This window comes from Bombus impatiens, unplaced genomic scaffold (genome assembly GCF_000188095.3).
Source record: "Bombus impatiens unplaced genomic scaffold, BIMP_2.2 scf_0389, whole genome shotgun sequence".
Classification (NCBI taxonomy): domain Eukaryota; kingdom Metazoa; phylum Arthropoda; class Insecta; order Hymenoptera; family Apidae; genus Bombus; species Bombus impatiens.
In genome coordinates, this window is record NT_176808.1 from 1158810 (window position 1) to 1165369 (window position 6560).

The 6560-nt window shown below is 44.9% G+C and overlaps 1 long non-coding RNA gene across 2 annotated transcripts in view; it reads right to left on the reverse strand.

Moving 5' to 3' along the window:
• Positions 1 to 213: 213 nt before the first annotated feature.
• Positions 214 to 6560, reverse strand: part of LOC117151735 — a 55970-nt gene continuing 49623 nt past the window's right edge. The window contains exon 3 of one of the 2 annotated variants that reach the window (XR_004461842.1): positions 214 to 3062. This is a non-coding gene — a long non-coding RNA (uncharacterized LOC117151735). The remainder of the gene's footprint in view (positions 3063 to 6560) is intronic. The other variant, XR_004461841.1, reaches the window with a different exon arrangement.

Genomic DNA, 6560 nt, shown 5'->3' on the forward strand with positions numbered 1-6560 from the left:
ATAGTCGATGAATTATTACTCTTTCTATTGAAATATGCCAAATTTGGGACGTGTATCGTGACAGGTTAGAAAGAAATCTATCGTTCTAAGAATACACGTGTTATCTGATTTGGCTGAATTATTAACGGGGACAGTTATTTGACACGTTGAAGATCGATAAAAGTATAATTTGGAAATAACCGTCCATAGACAAATGGAAAGTAGATATCGCTCGGTGGAGGAGAAGGCTCCGATTCAAAAGTACGAAAATGGGCTGACGACTGCGAGGGGTTGAACGGCCGATATTCGCACCACGCATTTAATGCGTCGTTCATGGCATTAGCGTAGCTGTTCCTCTTACGCGTATCGATGGTACTTTATTAAGCAGATATCCTACCGGGTCTTCCGAGTGTTCCGACTAAGCTCAAACGAAACTATACATTTGTCTCGATCGGTTAAATCTTCGTTTTTCTCACTTCTATTTGGAAATTCGACTAATTTCCATGTACACCTAGCGTGTATCCAAGAGAGGGCGATTCATTGGTTGGAATACTAGAGACGTCATCACCGTTTATGTTCAAATATCATGCGCATAAAGATCAATAATATAAACTATCTGCGTTCACGATGGCGAAGGTAGGTAGGTCGCTGTACGGGAATATTTGTACGATTTTGTATCATGCGACGAATGTTAATCCATTTCGACAAGACTCGACGCTGCGACACAGAAAACTACGAGAGGTTAACGGTTTCTGAAAGTTCTATAAAATATATCAGGTCTCTTTGACTTTGAAACCAGATTTTGAAACTTTGATTAACGATTTAAACGTTGTTTATTGGTAAATTCGTAAATTCGTAAATTCGTAAATTCGTGCGCTATGATAAACTCTAAAATACTTTTTAATAGCTAGAAATAATAATTTAGTGTTAAATTATTCGCAATTGACACTTAGCTGTTTAAACGTTAACAACGACGATACGAGTACTATATACACGAGAAAATGAAATTCTACGAAACGTCGTAATCGCGAATTATCGTGCGTCGTGTTCCGGATTGATTAAAGGTAGGCAGGATTCGGCCACGCGATTCACCTCGATCGCTCGTTTTAATCGATACGTTATCGGCCAGCGAGAAAGAGGTAAGTCGAAAGTTTTTGCAACGAGGTCCGACGTAAAAGTCAAAGTGTCGGCCGGTTCCCATTCCAAAGCGTTCGATCGGACGCTTAAACGTGCCATCTTAGCCGGACTTTTCAAACTCCGTGAGAGACAGCAACGGAAGGTACAAGCAGCTGGATGGTCGCGTTCGTCTAGGTATCTCGTAGGACGTAGAACGCAAGAGACGAAAGATGGTCGACGACGGAGAAGCGGAGAAGCGGAGAAGCAGAGAGGAAGAGAGAGCGACAAGGGGAGATCCGTTACTGTCAAACAGTGGCGGCCGTCGGTGCCGCTTCTACCCAAGCACCTTGTGCACGTGAATCAATAGCATTAACCCATTCCATCGTATCAAAAGGGGTGAGGTGGGTGGCCCGTTGGGCGAAGGAGGAGAGGGTGCAAAGGGGTGGCAATAGTAACAATCCTGAGGTATTTAGCCGCTCGCCCCCAGGACAGCGAGGCAGCCAAGATACCGCTAAGACCGTCCGCGTACTGTGTAGCATCCATCCCATCGCGCAGACCCCTTTCTCCTTCTCCGTTTCTCCGTTTCTCCGGCTCCCTCTTTATCCCTCTATCGGTATCTGCTTCTATCTGCTCGTTCCTCGTTTCACCCTCTTCCATCCCCGAATGTATCGTGGTGTACTCTCATACGGACTCGATCTCCCCGTGGTTCTTGAACCGTGTGTTAGATGCGCGCAAGTGTGTCCATACCGGGTGATCAGCCGGAAAGCCTCGCTTCGCAGCCAGGTCGACGCTTCCGAATTCACCAAACCGCCATCGGTATTATCAAAATCTTCGACAGGACTTACAACAGGCTTGTTTCGCCTAATTTTCTGCGCCACGCTCGCTACTATCGACCGATACGTTCCACCGATGAAAATCTGCCGGACGCTGACCAGGCTATGTTAAGAGTGAAATATATATATGCAAATGTATATATATATATATATATATATATATACATGTTATATACGAATAAGAACAAGAAACGTAGCGAATGCGACGTATAATGAGGAGGTGTATTACAACGTTGTTCGAAAAAGATATCGTTTATTTTTCTCGGAAACAAACGTATTTATGCCACTGTAATCAAATCGTTGAATCGTTAGCGCTATATCGTTCGCCTTTGCTACCGATTACCTTGATAACAAGATTTTTACAAGCGATAGGTTGTTTCTAGAAATCGAATCGCGTCGTCCAATGAAACGACGATGAGACGAGCACAAAGACGATCGTTTAGTCAATGAACAGCATGCCTCATCCATAATCCTGAAAATCAAGGCGATCGTGCAGAATGTCGACAGCGACGACTGCTTCTGATCTTTTCATTAGTCGAGCACAGCGTCGCATCGCGCTTTCGTTATCGTCCCGGCGGGCGATATTTACGTGTAATTTTTTGTATTACGGTTAGTTCGATTCGCGAGGGAAAAAATAAGGAGAACACGGGCACGGGGATGAGGGAAAAAGGAAGGGAGACGGGAGACGGGAAACAAAACGAAAACAGGAGAAAGAAAGGAAGCAAGGAAAAATGTGAACGAGGCTGGGAAGAATGGCATTAATGCAGCGATCTGTGCAGTCTGGTAGAGCGGCGTTTCTGACTGTTGGTGCCGCAATACGCTCGCTTTGGTGCGGCCAGTAGAAGCGTGCTAGTCGCTTTTGGATTTAACCAAGACCTTCCTTGTTCTAGCGAAGCGGAGCCCGGCAGAGCCCAGTAGAGCCCAGTAGAGCGCAGTAAAATTCGCCGAGCATTCGGCTCGAGTAAACCACTCGAGTATGACATGAATTTTTTTGCCTCTCCTCCTTCTCTCTTCATCCTCCTCGTCCTTCTCCACCTCCGCTACTATGCGTACACTTCCACCGAAAATATCGCACGGGGCACCGCTTTTTTCCCTCGTCGATGCTTCTCACTATTTTCTCCGCCCAGCTAAACGCTGAAAATTAATTCACTCTGAAAATTAATTTCTATTCTTCGCGTATAATCTCTCGTAGAAATTGATAGGTTGTATCCCCGTTACGTTGACACCGAAGCTACGTCATCTTGTGTCACTTACCGATATTCGTTAGTCTCGGCTTTTTCATCTACCTACTCTAGACTCTAGTATTTTGGTGGATCGACGATAAGAGATTAACGGCGAACCAACGACCAGAAACACTGCTACTTCACTATCGTTGTATCCGTAAATGTAAATTGTATGTCACGAAATTTAGAACCTTTTTATAATTAATCCTGTGTCAGTCCTTCTTTCGCAATGAACGTAGCACATACGCGTGAATTTTGATCTTATTAACTGCTTCGAACACTTTCGATATTTCATGACAAATCGATACGATTAAAGAATATCGCGATAAAGAAACTGGGATTGAAACGATGGCGCAGTTACGTTATAGCCGGGAAATCGAAACATCTTGACCGAAACGTCGTTTGAAAACTGTACGGATGATAATAATGGACGGATGGTGGGAAGGCAGACGATCTGAATTTGCAGGAGACGGTCGATGATGCCGGATGTGGACTGCGGTCTGTGTCATGCATCAGCAATTCACATCTCTTTCGCAGTTTCGTTGTTTGTGTCAAGGCAATCCTGGAATCCCACGTCCACTAAATCCATTGGCATTACGAAGAGTGCTTCGACATTCGTCCTATTCCGGAAATGCCTTTTTACTATTTTGCACGTGAACGATCGTTTTTCATCGTTTCCCGTAACACTTTGTACCCATCGTCGCCTCTTCCGCTGCGCTGCGAGTTTTATCGTCCAGCGTTTTTGTTCTTCGTCTGTAACGAGCCGATCGAACGTTCTTCGAAGCGAACGAATCGAAATTCACGCACAACCGAAAGCAGTAACTCGTATTCGCTTTGCCTTTGGTGTTTGGCGTAGAATTTAACGATACGTAGCATTGAAATATACGTAATGTCGAGATGTAATATGATTATCCGAAGAGAACAAGACGAATAGCATGGAACGATTTTATCGGTTCTTTCACGCGTACAAGCTTTTGGCGCTACAAACTGTAACACGGAACTTAATATAGAATAATATCCTTCATCGTACGAAGCGAGATATTTGTAACAATTAATTCGTGTAACAATAATTAACGTAACATTCGCCATTTCATAGCGTACGATAATACTGGAGCGCGATTAACAGTCGAACTAAGGTATTTCATAAGCGCGTGAAAATGAAAAATGCGATTTACATAAACGTAAATTACGTGGATGTCGGTGACGGACGATGAAAGACGACCGGCGTGTAAGGAAATAACGACTCTCGTGTCCTGCGAATCAATTTCGCGTCGATAAGAAGGAATGTTATCTGCGGGTATTAATTAATTTGTTAGAATTTCATCTCGAAATTAAGATTAATAATCTGTGGAAGACACGATGTTTGTGTTGAAATAATATTATGTGATATTTATTAAACAAAAATTACAGGAAATATAAGTGAGCGTTATGGAATGTTGACAGTTGGCTAGTTATTCTCAGACTAACCGACTTAGTGACCCATGGCTCTTGAAAAGGTTTTGAAGCCCACTTTCTATGCAGTAAAGAGTGTGACCTGAGTAGATGTCTGTGTGACGTCACGTGCCACGGAACCTTCCAGCTGCTTCTCGATACAAAGCGCTATGCCGTGCCCAATGTTCCATCCGTATCCTTAAGCTTCTTCCGTCGAATTCTCGGAAGAGCGTGCACGCGCCAGCCGCCACGGTACATCTCACGAACTCACGCTAGTGGGGATATCGCTGGACAACGAAGGGAAGAATCCGTTCGATCAATCATCTCATCTGTATGCGATTAATATCGTTGTATTGCAACATAATTCTCAGTATTTTAATAATTATGTTCTACCGTCCGGACGTGAAAGGAGAAAAAGGAAAGAGAGAAAGGAAGAAAGAAGGAAAGAAAAGAAACGGTTCCGTGAAACACGAACGTCTCTATCGAATTATTCTCGGCAGATCGCAGATCGTTGATGCGAGCTTGTACGTTTGTAAGTGTAACGAAATCTGGCCGGTTAAACGAGTCGAGCAGTGAAATCGAAGTCGAGGAGGAGGTCGAGAAGGTTAATGGTGTACGCATACGTTAAATGTGTAATGGTTAGCACGTAAGCCCGTAGGGCTGCCAGTGCGGAGTCCACACCGGGGGTGAAATTACACGCGAGGCGTCGAGCCAGGCACGCGAGGAAACGTTCGCGTGCGTTCGTTCTTCGCACATGTACGAATTAAAAAATCCGGGCCGTGCTTTAATCTCTTCTTACACCCCTGGTCCTCTTAGCCAGCTACCTCGATAATTCGGCGGATTTCCATCGACCAAGTGCCGCGTACGATTATTACACGTGGTCGTCGGTCGAGTATATTCCGAGATTTACTTCGCGGAAATATGTTACGTGGACGATCCGAATGCGTGCGGAGGACAGGTAAGACTCGTTACGAGCTACGGCAAGAAGGTTACCTAAGAGGTATTTCTGTTCCACGTATAAAGTAGATGGAACAAAATCTCAATTATCTCGCGCAACAAAATGTTGCGTTTTCCAACATTCTCGGTTGTAACGTTCCGAGGGATTTTAAGAGCGCTTCAACGAGTCCGTGTAATTTTGTAATTTTCTTAAACGTTTCGTTATTTATATTGCCTATTTATAATTCTTTCGTTTAACGTATCTACTTGATTCGCGGCAACTCTTACGGTTAAACGCTTATATCTAACAAATTTCCACGTGTACCGCAAGCACAGTAAAAAGTAGCCCGAAACGAATATATGGCGTTTCTCTAATACGAGTGTACGGAAGAATTACAAACGATACCGTTGAAACAACCGTTTGTCGAACGCACGCTCGTTACACGTTTCACGCGTCAAAGTCATTCGCTAAATGCTGTCTATTGTTGGCCGAAAGAAGAATGGCAACGTATGTACGTAGAGAGCCACTCGACGGCTGAGTTTGCCGTCCAAATTCAGGAGAGCGTTTCGCGCCCGTACTATGAAAAGTGCTAACGTTATCCGAGACCGGTCGCCTTTACGTTTCGCGAAATACACGCGTCGACGAAATCGAATCGTGTCGATGAAATAAAGACGGCACGAAAGCCTGACGCATTTTCTATCCGACGTTTTAACGCAATACTCGCGTGTAAGCTGGCGTAAGTGTTCGTAACGACCGTTCTACTCGGCTCAATATTGCGATTGCAAGGAAAGGTAATGGCAGAGAGAACAAACCTGCACGTGATGCGTCGCACACTCATGAAATAACTCGCTACTTTTGTCACCCCTAACCTCGGCCCGCTTTCGCCCCTCCGTGCCGCGTTCGAAGAAACGCGAAGGGTGAACGAGCTCACGTGCACGCGTGTACGTGTGCCGGTATCTACGTATGCGTGCGTGAGTTTCACCGGGAGTTGAAGAGGCGCCGCGGAGAAGAGGGCAAGGGGTGGAATCGGCGGGGGCGGGG